Source organism: Mytilus californianus, unplaced genomic scaffold (genome assembly GCF_021869535.1).
Source record: "Mytilus californianus isolate M0D057914Y unplaced genomic scaffold, xbMytCali1.0.p SCAF_2, whole genome shotgun sequence".
NCBI lineage: Eukaryota > Metazoa > Mollusca > Bivalvia > Mytilida > Mytilidae > Mytilus > Mytilus californianus.
In genome coordinates, this window is record NW_026262668.1 from 83,372,302 (window position 1) to 83,391,855 (window position 19,554).

Sequence of the window (19,554 nt, forward strand, 5' to 3'; positions counted from 1 at the left end):
TGCCTTATCTTTTATTCAATGGACTTGATGAATTAACGTTTTACTTGAAATGAAACCGTACTTAATTACAAAAATAACCAAATTACATACTAAAGATATTGCTCGATTTTTATAGTAAATGGGTTTGTGTTATAAACTGTCATGTTCATTATTCATATTCTTTCATAAGTTTTAGGATAGTGTGATTTTTTTTCTGATTTAGTTTACTTGATTTTGAAAAAAAAATCCCGAAATTCTAAGTAAATTCAGAACATGTAACCAGCCATGCTTTGTTTAGAGAAAAAATGGAGATGGCAAACCATGGCACAGTGGAAGGAAATGTACTTTATAAACTCCAGCGATATACTTTCTTAATTTATAATTAACTGTTTTGCTATCCTCGGTTGAAAATTATATATTGTAAATATTTAAATAGTTGCATAGAAAACAATCAGTTTTAAACAGTGTGGTTATTCACTAAATGTATTGATAAAAGGTGACTCCATTTTTGTACAGACTTTTACAGTAGTCATCCTTAATTTCTTAATATTTCGTTTATAAGTTTATCATACATGTATGATTTTGTATTTCATTTTAATACGCACGCATGCCACACGTTACTTTGGCGGATAGTTCAACAATGTTATGCAAAGCTCTATTCTTACGGTATGAAATTAAAGGATAAATTTTCAACCAATTAAAATCGAAAACAGTACATTTATATAGTTCCTTATAAACTACGACATTTCTCACAAGTCTTTATTTATTTTTTAGTTCCACACATGCAAAAATAAAATCTTCGCCGATGAAACATTTCAAACCTTTTTACACCAACATGCCTTCACTGAATTCATTTGAATTTCGTGGTGACCATGATAGTACATTGCATAGTACATCTATATTCACGTGCACACATGATAAATCTTTCGGGGACAATTTGCTCGTTTATGACACGTCATTTCTGAATGACCAAACGCTTAGCTACTTTATTTTCGTTTTATAGCATGAAAACAATAAAAGAGGACTGTGCAACCCATCATAAATTTGAAATGGATCAGTATTATGAGATCCTTATTATAAGTAACTACGACATTGTCAGGATAATAACCTAGCGTCAATATGAAAGAAATTAAAGTAGTTCATACATTCATCCGTATAAAAGCGGCACATGTATTTTATTTTATCCTTATATTTTTCATAGTGCGGTACAAGTGCTGCATGCATAAAGAATATTACTTCACACAAAATTTTAGTATAATATTTCGACCCCACTATTTGAAATTCACAAAATACTTATTTAATTATTTCGACCAAAAATCATTGTTTTTTACATTCATAGTAACGTAGTACATTCCATTGTCGGTCACCTGTGTCAATTCACGTGCACACTACAATTGTTGTTGTATTTAAATCTTTCGGCCAATGAAATGAGACGTTACAAGTTGCTTGTTTGTGATACGCCAGAATGTTATCAATGAATTGTCAATCGCTAAACTTGACTGCATTTCAGTGTACCTATTCAAAAACGTAAATGCAAATTTCACAAGGCTTGATCCAAATAGCCTTTTTACTGTCTAATAACTTGCAAGTACGAAAAAGACAGGAAAGAAGTATATTTTGTCTATATGTTTTGTGTTTGCACACTTTTTAAAGTTGATCATGCACTAATAAAATTTTGACCAGATAAAAGTTAAAAGATGACATAATTGGACAACCGCAATTGTTAAATCGCTTTGACGTCCGAGAAAAAAAGATAATAATCAACACATCCATTGTAACTTTTAAAGCCAGTTAAATCCTTTTTTGCTGAAAGAACGTCCGATATCATAAAAATTCATTATCAAAACATAACAAAAACACAAGTAAAGAACGTTTAAGTATTCAATATAAATCAAAACACAAATGTTATTCCTGATTAGTTTTTCGAATTATTTTATTTAGGCGTTGAGACCCTTTGGTGACCCCACAGTTTAAATGTCTAAAAAATATAGGTCGTGATTTGTGGGCGTCACAGATGAACGTTCACCTAATCTGACCCAGTCAATGGGATATTTTAGCGCGCCAATCAATGGTCTCGGCTACACTGTTTTGCACATGATTCTAATTTATGTATACCATTGGTATCTCGTTTAAAATAGAAAAAAAAAAAAAAAAAATGGGGAATGTGTCCATAGGACACAGATGATGCCCTCACTTGCATATAACGTTAAAAAGGGACATAACTCAAGAACTGTAAAAGTGACGGTACCCAAATTTGTACTTGATCTGAGTTTTGTGTAATAAGCATTGTGTATAAGTTGCATAACATTTAGTTGAGGCAAACTTAAGTTAGAGAACGGAAACGAAAAATTCAGTAATTTTTCCATTTGTAAAGGAGCATAACTCTAGAACGGTAAAAGTGACGCCACCAAAATTCAAACTTGATCTGTGTTTTGTGGTAATAAACATTGTGTATAAGTTTTTATAACATTTGGTTGAGGCAAACTAAAGTTAGAGAACGGAAACGAAAAATTCAGCAATTTTTCCATTTGTAAAGGGGCATAACTCTAGAATGGTCAAAGTGACGCCACCAAAAATTCAAACTTGATCTCTGTTTTGTGGTAATAAGCATTGTGTATAAGTTTCATAACATTTGGTTGAGGCAAACTAAAGTTAGAGAATGGAAACCAATTTTGGGACGTACCGACAGACGGACTGACTGACAAGGGTAAAACTTTATGACCCCTCCACTACGGCGGGGGCATAAAAACCTGTTTAACAAAAAACTAAGAATTTCTTGCACAATATTTGTTGAAATGTCAACTGAAACATGGAAATTTCCTGATTTTTGTATGCAAGTTATATATGATGTCATCATCAACATAAACAAAGGAACACATGTTCAATGTGCAGGTAACAATTTAATTTATTCATTTTTATCCAAATTCTAATAACATATACCTGAAAATTTAATCAAATTGTTTATTAATTCAACAAATAAGATGACTTGAAAGGAGACTCAATATGGTACAAGAGAGGCCCTTAATAAACAGTTATCATTCTGCATCAAATCAGGGCACTTATCTGACAGAATATGATGATATTGGCTGCAGTTTGTATAACCTATGCAAAAATGCAGTAAATGTGATAAACTGCAATAAATCTGATGGTTAAAGTCCAATAACTCAGAACATCATAAAAAAATAAATTGGGAATGTGTCCATGGGACACAGATGATGCCCCCGCTTGCATGTCATATAAAGTTAGAAAGGGACATGACTGAAGAATGATAAAAGTGACACCACCAAAATTCAAACTTGATCTGTATTTTGTGGTAATAAGCATTGTGTATAAGTTTCATAACATTTGGTTGAGGCTTACTTATATTAGAGAACGTAAACTAAATATTTTGCAATTTTTTCATTTATAAAGGGGCATAACTCTAGAACGGTTAAAGTGACGACACCAAAATTCAAACTTGATCTGCATTTGGTGGTAATAAGCATTGTGTATAAGTTTCATAACATTTGGTTGAAGCAAACTTAAGTAAGAGAATGGAAACTAAAAACTTTGCAATTTTTCCATTTATATAGGGGCATAACTCTAGAACGGTTTCAGTGATGCCACCAAAATTCAAACTTGATCTGTGTTTTGTGGTAATTAGCATTGTGTATAAGTTTCATAACATTTGGTTGAGGCAAACTCAAGTTAGAGAACGGAAACCAATTTTGGGACGTACGTTTTATAGTCCCTGTCTCAACTTTTGAGCATTATCAGTTGTTATTTTTAGATTGTACCCAAGTATTTTTCTTTTTCATCTGTTAAAGAACTACAACCAATTAAAACAATGTTATATATTATTCTATTTCAATATTCTGACATCTCAACATCTCAACATTTCCTTTTATTTCTATTTATTTGTAAAATTTGGATATAGTTTAATAAATATTCAGGTCTTCATTTTTACTTGTATAAGCAATCTGTAGGACAATCACCGATAAGAGGGCTTATATTCATAAACTGTTCCATTGTTTCAATATTGCTAAAAGATGGAATACATTTTGACTTAATTGTAACTACAAAATGTATATAGTAACTATTAGTATAAATTGTAACAAATCAAACAAGTAATTCATTTCAATTTTCAAATAAGAAATGAGGGATCCTTTTTGTAAATTTATATGAGTGTAAAAGTGTTGACAGAAGCTCATTTTGTATGATGCAAGGAAGTGCTTGCTTAAATTAAGCCTTCAACTTGTTTTTGTATGCATTGTTTAAATGCTGCTACAGAAATGTGAAGTCATAGATTTTGCATTTAACATAGAAATAAAATGTAACTTTTTTAATGCAAAAAAGTGGCAAATCAAATTACAGAATCATATGAAACTTCTATTTTAATATTATAATTATTAGGATGAAACTTCTAAATGAATATAATTATTAGGATATGCAAATGTGCTCTTTTTTTGTCCCTTTAAAAGATTGATAATAAGTTTTTTTTTTCATTCCTAATGTAACATATAACATATACTGGCCATATCAGAAAAATTATTAACTGATTTATTAAGAAACTAAAATTAAAAGAATTATATTGAACTTACAGAAAATATGCACATTTTTCCTATTACACATGTAAGAAAAAATAAAAAGATTTTTTTTTTGTTCTTAAGTTGCACGTCTTTCTTTTTTTTTTGACAAACAAGAAACTTAAATTAAAAAAAAATGATTCAATTGTTGCATTTCCCAACTATCACATTTTCAATAAATTCTAACGATCTTTGCAATTATCAGATACCAAAACAACATCAATGATAGCCTTTGGTCATCAATGAAACATTCCAGATCAACAATTTCCTGCTTCAAGTTTCAGATTACTTCAGAAGTGACTAATGATGTTATCCTTGTACATTTGAATATAAAAACTGTAGACATCATGATAAACAAATCATTTAGTTCACATGTTAATTTCTGCTATTTTTGATTTCTTTGTATATTTTCTTGACATGTACATCAAAAGAAGATTGATGAGTATAGAGAACTTATTGTAAATGTTTATCAGAATTTAGTAAGACTGATGAATCAAACTTTTGGTTGAGGGGAAATAACTCCAATCCTTCAATGACTCCAAATTTAATTTTATAAAAAATAAACACCTGAAATGGGTTAACATATGATTATTTATGAAGTTTATTGATGCCAAAAACAATTTATTTTAAAGTTTAAGTAATACAAAGTAACCATTAGTCTTTCTGTCTTATTCTAGTTCTCAAGTTATTGTGGCAGCCATGTTATGGAGGATGTAGGACAGGCTGATATCCAAAAGAAATGGAGCTCTTTATTAGAGAAGGAAGAAAAGCCCAAGTTGGTATATTTGAATTGTTTACATGTTTCTATGGGCTTTAAAAGCTTAATGTAGGTGCATGATTTAGGATTTTTTGCATCTTATATACATGTTTTTACTTATATTATAGTATGGTACTTAGAGATATTTGTGAGCTTTTAAATTAAAGACAAATTTTCACAAAACAGTCGATTGTGGTAGGTTCAAATACATGTGGATCTTTTTGGTGCATAAGCATAAATTCTGCCGAAAAAAATTCCACAGAAAGATAAAAGAATGATCTTTATAAAGCTTTAATTTGCATCTCTGACCCTGGCGACAGTTTTTTGTGAAAAAATCCTAAAAATGGGCAATAACCTCACCGAAAAGAGAAAATTGAGTACACGACTACACCTTTTTATGTTCAAGCGTGTTAGAGTTGACTGTTTTGTCTTGAAAACAAATAAAGCAAAAATATTTGATACATCATCTCGCTTCAGATGCTATTATTTTTATATATTTAGGCTACAGGTTGATATAATAATATAATAATTCACAGTACTAAAAAATGAAATATATGGGTCAAGTGCAATACATTTCTAATGAGTCATAATAACAGAGTAGGTGTGTTTGAATGACATTTTTTTACAAAAAGAACTTGACGACAGACTTGACAAGTGGATCTTTAAAATGCATAACTTAAAAAAAAAAAAATTTTTTTATGTGTTATCTCAGGTAATAAGTCTTCAACCTCTGAAAATATTTAGTCTGCCCTTCAACGAAATGTTTAATTAGAATTTTTTAGTATTTTTTTAACTTTCAAAAATTCCCCCTGGCAACCAATCAGAAAATTGCTTTAAGTTGACAAAAGGCCTAAAAGTACATTAAATGATGCTTAATAGCTAGTAGGTACATTTGTCTTTTTAAATACAACTGACAGAATCATAATGAAGCTATGTGTATAAATTTATCTGTTTTCAAGAGCTAAATGGACAGTGTGTCATCCCTACAATGGCTTCCATTTTCACGATTAAAAAAATTAGGTGGCGTAATGTGGAGATAATTTTGACGAAGTAGAATCCTGACTGGTGAGGTGAACTAAAACTTAATATTTTAATTCCTATTAACAACACAAATCCTTATGACTCCTTGGTACTGAGTAGAAAATAGTTATTTTACCAGTAATGATTCTTTCGTTCAACCAGGCTAGCCATAAAAGGTAAAGATCAAGTGACAACAGGAACAAAAATTCTCATTATAGGATACCAGATATCAGCTAATTTTCTTCAAGAACTACTTATAAAAATATAACAGAGAAGGAAACTATTATTTTCATGAACTTTTTAAAAAGTTCAATAATCATATTAGGATAAAAGTATGTTTATTGGCTGTTTCAGAATCTAAAGGATTGTGAGTAATTCAATTGTTCTTACCTCAAAATGAAAATAATGTCACTTCATTGGTTGACTTTCAATTGTTTAGGACATTTCTAACCAATCAAGAGGTTTTGGTGTACACTTTTGAAAATATTACCCAGAATGCACTAGATTCTGAAAAGGACGATAGGGATGAAACTCATTATACAATTATAAAAAAATGGGGAATGTGTCCATGGGACACAGATGATGCCCATGCTTGCATATTATGTTATAAAGAGAAATAACTTAGAAATGTAAATGTGACGCTACCCAAATTCAAACTTGATCTGTGTTTTGTGGTAATAAGCATTGTGTATAAGTTTCATAACATTTGGTTGAGGCACACTAAAGTAAGAGAACAGAAACGAATATTTTAGAAATTTTTCCATTTGTAAAGGGGCATAACTCTAGAACGGTATAAGTGACGCCACCAAAATTCAAACCTGATCTGTGTTTAGTGGTTATAAGCATTGTGTATAAGTTTCATAACATTTGGTTGAGGCAAACTAAAGTTAGAGAAAGGAAACGAAAAATTCAGCAATTTTTTTCATTTGTAAAGGGGCATAACTCTAGAATGGTAAAAGTGACACCACCAAAATTCAAACTTAATCTGGGTTTTGTGGTAGTTAGCATACAGTATAAGTTTCATAACATTTGGTTGAGGCAAACTAAAGTTAGAGAACAGAAACCAATTTTAGGACTTACGTACAGACAGACAAGGGTAAAACTGAATGCCCACTCCGCTACGGCAGGGGCATAACAAAATATCATCTCAATATCTGAAGCTAGGATGTTGAAAATACAGGAGAAAACTTATCATTACAGTGATGTTTTCTAAGTCAAAGAGCCAATATTAGGTCAAAACTAGGTCATAGCATCATTTTTGCACATGATGACTTGTGTTTTTCTGTGATGTTCATAATGTTGTCTGAAAACAACTAAGAAGTACAGCGGCCAATATTTGAGTATAGTTGTACATGGTCAGGAGGTTAAGGCACATTGAGTTAGCTTTCAGTGATTGCAAGCAAAAATTTATATAGTATTATTTAGTTTATCTATTTTTATTATATATAAATACAGGACTGGCTAGCACAAACATTAATCAACGTTAAATCAAACAGTATATTACGTTAATCAATTCCAAAAATTAAAGTTTCCAAGCAAACCAAGTTATGATGCAACATCATGAACACATGAAAAATTTATCTAAATCTGACTATTAAAGTCCAGTAACTCTGGAAAGAAACAAGAGGCTCTCAAGAGCCTGAATCGCTCACCTGTAATTTTTTGCATAAATCTTTCATCAATGATTATTTTGCTTTTCAATATATATTAATGAGTGGCTTAAAAATGCCATTTAAATGTTCTTTGTATCTGTAATATTTTCTTCAAAAGCAACAAAATGCATTTTACCCCTATGTTCCATTTTAGCCATAGTGGCTATGTTTCTTGAGTACATGTACAGGGAAATAAAATACAATATTTATACTAGATACTCTGAAACTCATTCAGCCCAAGTTTGGCAGAAATTGTATCAGCAGTTTCAAAGGAGAAGATTTTTTAAAGTAAGCAAACTAGATGAACAAATTGTGAAAAATTGTCTTTAAAGGACAATAACTCCTTAAGGGGTCAATTGAAAATGTTGGTCATATAAAACTTCTTTGAAGATCTTACTTTGCAGAACATGTTTGCTGTTTACAGTTTATCTTTATCTATAATAATATAATATCTATAATAAAAGTCAAAAACTGCATTTTACCCCTATGTTCTATTTTTAGCCATGGTGGCCATGTTATTTGACGAAACAGAAAATAAAACACAAACTTTATTCTAGATACCCTAATGATCATTCAGCTTAAGTTTGGTTGGAATTGGTTCAATAGTTTCAGAGGAGAAGATGTTTGAAATAGTTTACACCGGACGTACGATGACAACAGACGCCAAATGATGGCAAAAGCTCACATTTCCTTTGGAAAAAAAACACATTTTTTTTAATTGATAAAAAGCTAGCTACCTTTTATCAATTCCAACAATAATGTATAGTTTTGAGGAAATTAATGAGGGCAAGTTAAAGTCCTGTTACTCTGGAACAACAAAGCTAAAAATTTTCATAATCTAAAAAGAGGCAATCTTCAGTTAATCATGAGTTAAAATTTCATGACTATTGATTAAAGCAAATTTGAGTTATTGTACTAAGTGTTGACCAACAGATAGATGAACTATAGTAGACCATAATACTTCTGTCCCATCTGCGACAACAGGCATATAAAAAGTTCACCAACAGACCATGACAAAGGTAACCAATAATAGATTGACAAGATACCATTCTGTCAATGACAGCAGCAGCTCAAAATGGTTTTTAGGGCCAGATGAACTAAAAATGATTTTTCAACAAAAATTTGATTTATGCTCCAACACCTAGATATCATTTATTTCTCTTTATAAAACTGTTATTTTAACTTGAAAAATATGTAAAAATCTGAATGGCCATTTAGATAAGATCTTTACAAAATTAGGTTGCTGGGAGAATATGAAGTATATCTAATAGTGGTCAGTTTCCAAAGGTCAAGTAAGTTCATCACATAATAGAAGCTTAGCTCTTGCATTCCTTTGTCATCCAAGTTTCCATTGATAAGAATCTTTTTCAATCGATATGATAAAAACATACAATCACAAAATATTTTTTTACAATTCAATCTATTGTTTTCATAATCTGATCACATTTCAAAAATAAAAACATGTTTATAAAAATAATTTTAATCCAATGTCTGACTCAAGTAATTATTCTAAATGAATTAAAAAGTTTTATCATTAGTGATGTAGATGAGAAATAGGTTTCTTCATACTTTTTTCATACACATAAACTGCAAAGAGGATTAGGAATATCTAAAGGCCTAAATCACAACTAATAATAATAATATTTACATTTTCACAATACAGTTAGATGCAATATACAGTTCCTTTTCAATATTGGACAGGAATTTTTCTTATCATTTATGACAATTTGAGTATAGCCATTGAAAATATAACTTACTTTAAATCTGTTTATCTAAACATCCAATACACAAAACACATGGGTGAGTACACATTTTAGTGAATTAGTATAACCTCTCTCAAGTTACAGTAACAGACCAGCTGATTTAATTTAGGCCAAGAAAATCTTTCATCTTTGGTTCATATGCCATACAACAGATAAACCTGTAAAAGAAGATAATTAACATTAACCATCTTTTTCTTCAGTAAGTGTAACTTAATTCAGTGTTTAAAGTTACGATGTTTGAAATTATGTTTTTATATTGATAAAACATATTAATTACCAACAAATATAAATCAAAAATAATAAACTAATGATCCTGAAATGATTTTAGATTTTCTAACTTACAAAATATATCGACAAATAAATTTACTTATTTTCAGTAGAACACATATTTTCTATTTCGACTATAGAGAGTTAAACAATATTGGCCAATTCATATATTTCATGAGACTTGGATATCTAAGAACAAGAGTGCACACCCTGAAATGGCTCACCTACTGATCATGTTGAAAGTCTTAAAGATAATGGTTTTACTAGTAATGCAGGTAACACATAAACTTAACATTATTAGTGGTTCAAATGAGGTCAACTTCAGATATATAGTTGATCTATTGACTTATATTATAGTATCTGAGAAAACAGACCAACACACCAAACTTTAACTTGACCAACAGACCCATAAAAAAGAAGTAAAGGTCAGATGAATAAATGCCAGATGCACAAATAATATTCATTCCATACACCAATATAGTTGACCCATTGCTAATACACAACCTGTAGTATTTGACCACAAAAACTTTTAACATTTGACCAACTAACCATGAAATAAAGGTCGAGGACATACAATCTTGCCAGACAGACATGTACAACTCACAATCATTCCATACACCAAACATAGTTGATTTGTTGCTTATAGAATCTAAGAAACTGACTGAACAATGAAACTTAACCATTGATCAATTCAATGAACCAGTAAAATGAGGTTAAAGTGAAAAGTCAGATTAAAATTGTCAGATGGATATTTACACCATATAATCATTCCATATATACACTGAATAAAGTTAACCTACTACTTTTTCTTTCTGAAAAAACAGACCTAACCAGTAACCAGGAAAGCTGAACATTGACCAATTACACATATGAACCATGAAAATGGGTCAAGGTAAGACAACCTTGCCAGACAGACATGTACACCTTATAATCATTCCATACACCAAACATAATTGACCAATTGCTTATAATATCTGAGAAACAGACCACATCACAAATCCTTAGCTTTCTTCTGTCAACCCATATGTTGTATTAAAATTTCTGTAAGGTAAGGTATTTTCAAAATTTTAACTGATTCTAAACGTCTGTAGACTTTTCAGTGCTTACATACTAAGGTTGTCTGGAATTTTCTGTCCATGAAAAACTCATGCAAAGTTTCCAGTATGTTTATTTTTGTTGTTATGATAAGGGATTCAGAGGACAGACAAATCAGAAAACCATTATGGACACAGAATTTGGATTAGGTAGTGACAACATCATCATAAAGGAGCTTACTGTTTCCTGCAAATTTGTATTGTTAGGAGCATATAATTTCCTGCAAATTTGTATTGTTAGGAGCATATAATTTCCTGCAAATTTGTATTGTTAGGAGCATATAATTTCCTGCAAATTTGTATTGTTAGGAGCATATAATTTCCTGCAAATTTGCATATCTGATTACCGAAAAGTATGATGATACAAAACTATACATGCAACAAAAATCTTTGGGAGCTCATCAGGCAGCACCTGCCTCCTATTACATAGTAATTATCTTTTATGGTAAATTGGGGTATGATAGGGATAAAAATTCACGCTGGTGTACTATGAAGTGGGTCTAATACATGTGTATGAAGTTATCCTGTTCAATAGCCGGGAAAAGATTGGCAGAAAGTAAGTAGGTTAAACTTTAATTTCGATTCAGCATATTGACAATCATTTGAATATATATATAAGATCTTATGAGCTTTTCATAAAAAAATTAAAACATACATACATTAACAAATAAATATTTTTAAAAGAATGGACTGACGAAAGCAGGATGAAAGGACCTTCAAGGTGAACACAATATAGTTCCCAGTCAAAGAGTATTTTATGGAAAACAAAAGAAAGGAGCATATAAAGATTATATTAAAGGAGGATAACTACTACAGCTTCTTCTAGACTCTGCTCTGAAATTGTGGAAGATTTATTGACTTTAGAAGAGACAACTTCATAGACATTGAAAAAATAAACAAGAACATTTTGTTATGTACTCCATGTGAAGACTTTTCTATTGAAAGATCAAACAATAAAGTAAAGAAATGGGCATTATGTACATTTACTTAAAATACGCCAGATGATAAACAGTCAATAATATAAAAAGAACATGAAGAAGGAGATGAAGAAGTGGTATGATTGCCAATGAGACAACAACCAAAAATTAGATGAAGTGGATGTAAACAATTATAGGCAACTGTACGGCCTTCAACTAAGAGAAAAACCTTTACTGAATGGTTGGCTATAAAAGGCCCCGGCATGAAAAATGTGAAACAATTCAATTTATAAAAAACAAATATGACACACATAAACCAACTACATTGTACAACCACTGAACTACAGGCTCCTGACTAGACTGTGGTGTTACAGGACAACATAAGAACAAACTGTAATAAATTGCTTCGCCTAGCACAGCTGGATACGACCGCAGAGATCCAACCCTGAACAGTTTGGGCAAAAATGGACACAATATTCGTGCTTGATACAGGTCTGAATTTGGATTGAAATTAAATGTTTGACACATAATAGGTTTCTGACAAAGAAAAACTGTAGTCAAAGAACTTAGAATTGGTTATATGATTTGAATTTATATTCATTTTTTTGCATTTGTGCAATACACTATGCTGTAATAACAATTGTGTATAAATTTCATAACATTTGGTTGAGGCAAACTAAAGTTAGAAAACAGAAACTTAAAATTCAGCAATTTTTCCATTTGTAAAGGGGCATAACTCTGGAACGGTTAAAGTGACGCCACCAAAATTCAAACTTGATCTGTGTTTTGTGGTAATAAGCGTTGTGTATAAGTTTCATAACATTTGGTTGAGGCAAACTAAAGTTAGAGAACGGAACGAAAAATTCAGCAATTTTTCCATTTGTAAAGGGCATAACTCTAGAACGGTTAAAGTGACGCCACCAAAATTCAAACTTGATCTGTGTTTTGAGGTAATAAGCATTGTGTACAAGTTTCATAACATTTGGTTGAGGCAAACTAAAGTTAGAGAACGGAAACGAAAAATTCAGCAATTTTTCCATTTGTAAAGGGCATAACTCTAGAACGGTTAAAGTGACGCCACCAAAATTCAAACTTGATCTGTGTTTTGAGGTAATAAGCATTGTGTATAAGTTTCATAACATTTGGTTGAGGCAAACTAAAGTTAGAGAACGGAAACTAACTTTGGGACATACATACGGACAGACGTACGTACGGACGGACAAGGGTAAAACTTAATGCCCCTTCCGCTACGGCAGGGGCATAAAAATGTCTATGTGATCACTATCTGACCATGGGTGGTGGGATAACTGTACAGTTTAATGTAAGTTGTATATAATTTAAGATCTTAAAATTATGTATCCCTTTTGGATAGTCCAAATAATTATGACGTCTTGAAAGGATACTTTAATTTTTTGCTGTGACGACCTTTGAAAGTATCTTTATATGTAATTCTGCAGTTTTCATATAGATCTGGTCCCAAGATGATCCGGTATAAGTCGATTTGTCCCAAGTTGTTTCAGACCAAGTCGATCTGCCACAATTTATAAAATATTCAAAAGGGACAAAATTTATATATATTTGACTTGGTTCATATACATTATTAAATTTCATCCTTTGATGCATATTCAAATTTTATAATTTCCATTAGAGAGGATCATTTAATCAAATATTGTTTATAATATTTTAAATATTTATTTTAAGATTTTAAATATTTATTTTAAGATTTCATATCGAAATATGTTATTTTTTAAATGTAAAATATTTATATTCAAATCAATTTATCACCCTAAGGCCAAACATAAAAATATGTTTGCTAGCTGTTCCCCTTCCCAATGGTTCAGAGTTTGGTAGGTAGGTAGGTAGGGAAAGTATTGTATTTTTTTCAAGAAAGAATTTTACCTTTGTGAATATAGGGGAAACAAAAATCCATGTATAATATTTTCAAATTATCTGGTCTCCCTTCTGATTCTGATCACTTGTCTGTTTTTTGCTCCTGTTTAGAAATAAAAGGTGTGTGGATATGCTCATTTATAATGTATAAGAAAAACATGAGCTTTCACCTCTCTAGTATCTATATAAAAGCAGGGCTCATACTACTTCAGAATCACAGGGAAATCAATTTGAGACCTATTCTGTTTATGATATATATTCATTGTTTCTCATCAAAAAATATATATAGATTAAAAAAATTTTAACAAATTTATATGGAACTAAAAACAATACATTTGCATTAAAATATGTACTTGTAACTAAGGGGATCTAAACAAATGTGGATTAATGCATGCTGAATGCTTTTTTTTTTTTACTTTTGGGATCAGCTGTTCCATTTGTGAGTCTGTATTCATTATCGTAAGAATACAGATTTCTGTCATAGTTGGTCTACCTCTGATCTGTGGTTTTCACGGGCGGACGAGAAAAATTCACAAAAATAAATATCTTTTACAACCAATTTGGAGAGGAATATGAAATTTTTAATTCAAGAAATAGATCACACATTAAATAATTAAATCGATGAAGTTACAAGATTGTTTTAGCTGAAAATATCATAATCTTTAGTTGTAGCTCCAGTAACAAGTGCTGGAGGTGAAAGAAATAACTTCAATTTGTTTGAATTTGAAATAAAATATAATCAATCTACAAAGTTAATGGTTTCAACATGCTTCTAAAGAAATTATTTGTCTTATTCTTCAACTTCTTCATTTTATAAATAAAAAACTGCTATTTCATCAATTTTTGTAAAATCAGAAAATTTTAAACAGAAAAAACAAAAAAATTATGAGGGGCCAATTAAATAATTTGTTGGATCATTTTTATTAATAGGTCTGTCAGTGAACGGTAAAACTAAAACATTTTTAATTTAGGCCTAAATGAGTACAGATGATTATGCAGTATAAAGCATTTACATTGATTATGATTTTATTAGAAGTTTCACTCCATTAACATGAATCAAATACATATGTCATAAAACCCTCGGATTTTTGTAGTAATTGCATTCATTATTTTACTATGGGGCAGGAATGACTTGGAGCCGAATCGACATGGGGCCAGATTGGTTTAGGGCCAGAACTACCTGATACCATGCTGCAGGTATCAGGTTTGTTCGCCCTGATTACATGTTCACCCATAGGGTCTGTTCACTCTAGGTTTGTTCACCCTACTTTTATAAAACAATATTAATATAAACGGTATTAAGGTTTAATAAACTTGTTTAGATTTTATATGGTAAATTTTAAATAAAAATATATATTTCTCAAAATTCATGAAAAAAAACATGGAAATATTTATAATTAATGGCTTGTTTTGAAGCATTAACATGATTGATTGGCTTCATTGTTACATTAGTTTTTTATTTAGAATTACTTTTCATGACTGTTGATTGTAATTTAGAATGCTGATTAGAATTATTACGATGTCTTTGATCTCACTGATTGTTGTATGAATTGTCTTTGGTGGATTAATGATGAAAATAAACTAGTCAGCTTGGAATGAGTAAAATGACAGGGTGTGCCATCTTTGCAAATCAATAGATATAGGTGATGATCATAATACATGTGTATGTCATGACATGTAATATTCTAAATCAAGACAGATAGTTGTTACAACACTCTTGTACTTTTTGTCCAAATACATATTATATAAATTTCAACAATAAATGAGCTCAAGTAACTAATGTATTCTTGAAAAACTGTGTAGATTTATAAAAATTATAAATGTGAGGGTCACTCCTCCTGGTTAGTTTGACATTCAATACAAATGTGCTTTAATATTTAATGTAATTGTTCATAAATATATATATATTCTCTGTAACTATGTAATGAAAAAGAAATAAAATAAAAATTGCAAGACAAGAAAGGAAAATTTTTGTATATAAATAAATACATACAGCTGAGCTAACATTGTCCTCAGTTATTTTATATAAATACCAAAAATTCATTCTACAGTGAAAATCAAGGGAAAATGATTATCTTAGTAGCAGCAAAACAACATAAACATACAGCGAAATTTTCAACAAACTTTAACATATACTATTCAATAAATATTCTATCATTATGAAACAAGACAACAAATTACAATACACCGTATCGTTATTTGTCTGCAATTAATGGACATTACAGAGGTTCCCATAAAAATTTTGACGTCACAAGAGAAAATGTCTGACGCCACATAGAAAAAGAGATTGTTGTATAACGTCAAGAGTTGAAGTTTCGCAGATTCCCAAAAAGCGATAAAGACTATAAGAATCAGGGTGAACGGACCCAGGGCAAATAGATATATACTAAGCCTAAGGAGAGTGTGAATCTGGGTGAAAGGACTCAGATTTATTTTGCACACCTCCAGATAGGAGGAATGTTGTACCAACACCAAAATTCTCCTACCACTATTTGCATTGTTCAAAACAAATTTTCCATAGTAATTTATAGTATATAGTAATTATACACACATATTTAAAATTAACACAAATATAGTGCTCCTTAGAGAGGAGGAAATTACAGGGAACAGAACAGAAACAGACCCTAATACAAATCCTTTGTAGTAACCGGCTGAATCCAATAGAGTTAATTTGAGATTCAGTCAAGACCCGCCAGATTTCAAGGGACTTAATGCATATATGTCTAGGAAAATGGCCTTCTGGAGATTGAGGTGGTAGGCGTAGTTGGACCAGGATCCAGGCTAATCAGAATATAATTTTCAATGCTGAACGAAAGAAGAACGACTTATGTTCCGGCGCTGAAGCACTTCTACCCAGTTGCATATAATATGTTTGTTATTATTACAGGGGCGGTAGCTGTCAGTGGCGGATCCAGAGGGGGGCGTAGAGGGCGTACACCCCACCTTTGCTTGACCTTTTTTTTTTGTAAAATTATTAATCAGATTAGACTTAGTGAACTTTACCATTTCCCGGCAGTGTATTTAATTCAAGTTTTATGCAACAATTCTTTACTTATAAAGATATTTTTCGCTCGTATTTACTGTAATATATTATTGATTATGTTGAAGTCATGTGATTCGCTACGGTGGAGTTGATCAGTACGTCGAAAAAACGACACTCAGTCATGCACTTTGAAATTCAAATTACAGTAACACATTGCTTAGGCGGAAGATGACAAGCATGACGCCTTCAAAGCGACAAAGGATTGAGCAAGAACGTATTGACTTTTATTTCACAATTCCACTCAACAGAAAGTAATACTCTATTACACTCTCATGAAAAAAAAACTGTTCCAAAGCAATATTATTCACCTACGAAAATATGTGTAACCCCACACGCCCCAACCAATTAATAACATTGCTGAATAATGACCCCCAGTCAGTAAGCTCTAGATAGATATAAAGTCTAAGGTACGGACCATTTGATTTGATAGGGCAGTCTGAGATATTTTAGAGAAAAAAAAATTACCCTGGTTTTTGCCTTAAACAAAAATTCTGGCCGTATCTGTATTGAAAACAATTATCGTGTCCCCTTTTTTGAAATAAGAAAAAAAAATCCAACAAAATTATTCAGCATTAACCTGCCTGCTGGGTGTGGCCTTTATGTCTCCATTTGTCGACCGTCATTCACAACTTCGTTGTCATTTGATTTTCAGACTCATTCGTAGCCTTTGGTTGATTTGGAACCCCCCACTTCCCTTGTTGGGTGAAACATTTCAACCAAACATTTGGATAAAAATTGCTTGTTTGTCTTTGTTCGTGTCGGTCGTATTATAATAAACTTCATTGAATAGCCGTATATCATGTTTACAACAAGAAATCTGTGAGGTTATGCTTATTAACCATACAACAAACGAGAATTTTCCATGTCCATTTTTTACTGACAAATCCCACATCAAATATATTAGTACATAGCTTTGGATCCATTCAATCATTTTATAATAGACAATTCAGAATGGGGAGAATGCGGCATCAAAAATGTCCAACCCTAGCTTACACTTTAACTATAAAATATACATGCCCCACGTCAGGAATCGTTAAAAATGTGCATTTTACACTTATTTTTTGTTTTTTAGCCCCAAAAAGGTAAAAATAAAATTTCGCCTCGTTCCGCTCGGCGAACTTTACATACTACGCGCCCCCCCCCCCTTTTCCAAATTCCTGGATCCGCCCCTGGCTGTCGTTAAATAGGCACTTTAAATTAGGTACGTGCCTACACATAATTTTTTCACAAATATTTTTTTTTAATATTAATTTGAAAAAATAATGACAACGTTATCCGTTATCTGTAGATCAAGGACGTATAACTAACATACGTCCTTGTGTAGATGCACGTGAAGTCGCCAAAACTCTTTTAATATTGTATATTATATTCTACCTTATATAGAAACTAAAAACTAGAACTTTGGATCAGATCATTTCACTTCTATCAACAAATACTCGAACGAACCTCAACATGCTCAAAACCCTGACATTTTATTCTTAGATACGATGATTTTTTTTATTAGTTGTTGTTGGCTTTCAACTAGCTTTCCACTTGGTCTTCGTCCGACCTACAATAAAACCCTTGCCAAAGTAGGGCGTCCGTTTGGCTGTGCGGGATGTAAAAATACGCAGTCACGTCTGGTCAGAATGGGGACGTTAAATCCGATGCCTAGTGTAGAGAGAATGCCAGGCCCACGCTTTGTGAACACTTGCAACGACTCTTTGAAGGGTCCGTAGGTGGTCTGCTGAAATGCAAAATTCTGTTTCTATCCAATAAACCCTCATTTTCTAATGGCATTTCCAAATTTCCAGACCTTCATCCTGGACAACCCCTATGACAGGACCTACCTGTTTTATTTATTGTAAATTTGTTTTTGTCCTAAACATGCATGAACTATATTATATATTTTGTAATATATAATTGCGAAAATCATGTGTTACTGACTTTTACTTGTATTATGTACTGTAGTAACATAATAAGATAAGAGAAATAAAATAGAAATTCATTATTTTATTAAAGGATTCATAATCATCCATTTATATAATTATATACAAGTTTCATTCAAATAAATATTGTACAATAGTGATGGAAATATTAAATGATAATTGGAGTAGAATAACTTGGAATACATGGAAGTACTAAATAAAGCATTTTGTCAGAACATGTGACACAACCATATAGAATAACACATATTTCATAAATACTTTCATGTGAATTTAATACACCGTATTTGTTCACTATCCAATCTAGACACTGAATAACACGTTTTGACATGATTTATCTGTATTAAAATTGTTTAATTCTTTAAAGTATTTTTTTAATTATTTTTTTTTATACTTAGTTCAACAAAATTATGTGAATTAAAATTGAATATAATGAGATTCATAAATAAATATGACGTTGTATACTTTATTTTTTTTTTTTTTTTTTTTTATTTAATGTTTGTTTGTTTTTTAATTTAATATTTAGTGCAACAAAATTTGCAAGTATTAAGTGTTCTACTAGTATTTTATTATTTATCGATATAAGAATATATCTTATGGTATAAGAGCCAATGAGACAACTCTCCATCCAAGGCACAATTTGTAAAAGTAAACCATTATAGGTCAAAGTACGGCCTTCAAC

General features: G+C 31.2%; 1 protein-coding gene and 1 long non-coding RNA gene across 4 annotated transcripts in view; one reads left to right on the forward strand and one right to left on the reverse strand.

Moving 5' to 3' along the window:
• The window catches only part of LOC127728273 (transcriptional activator GLI3-like), a 140,615-nt gene extending 123,993 nt beyond the window's left edge, over positions 1-16,622 (reverse strand). For all 3 annotated transcript variants that reach the window (XM_052235561.1, XM_052235558.1, XM_052235560.1), the window contains exons 1-2: positions 16,528-16,622; positions 9,731-9,894 (exon numbers count right to left, since the gene is read on the reverse strand). The gene's annotated coding sequence lies outside the window, so the exon portion shown is untranslated. The remainder of the gene's footprint in view (positions 1-9,730; positions 9,895-16,527) is intronic.
• The window catches only part of LOC127728368 (uncharacterized), a 242,517-nt gene that overhangs the window by 85,822 nt on the left and 137,141 nt on the right, over positions 1-19,554 (forward strand). The window lies entirely within an intron of this gene.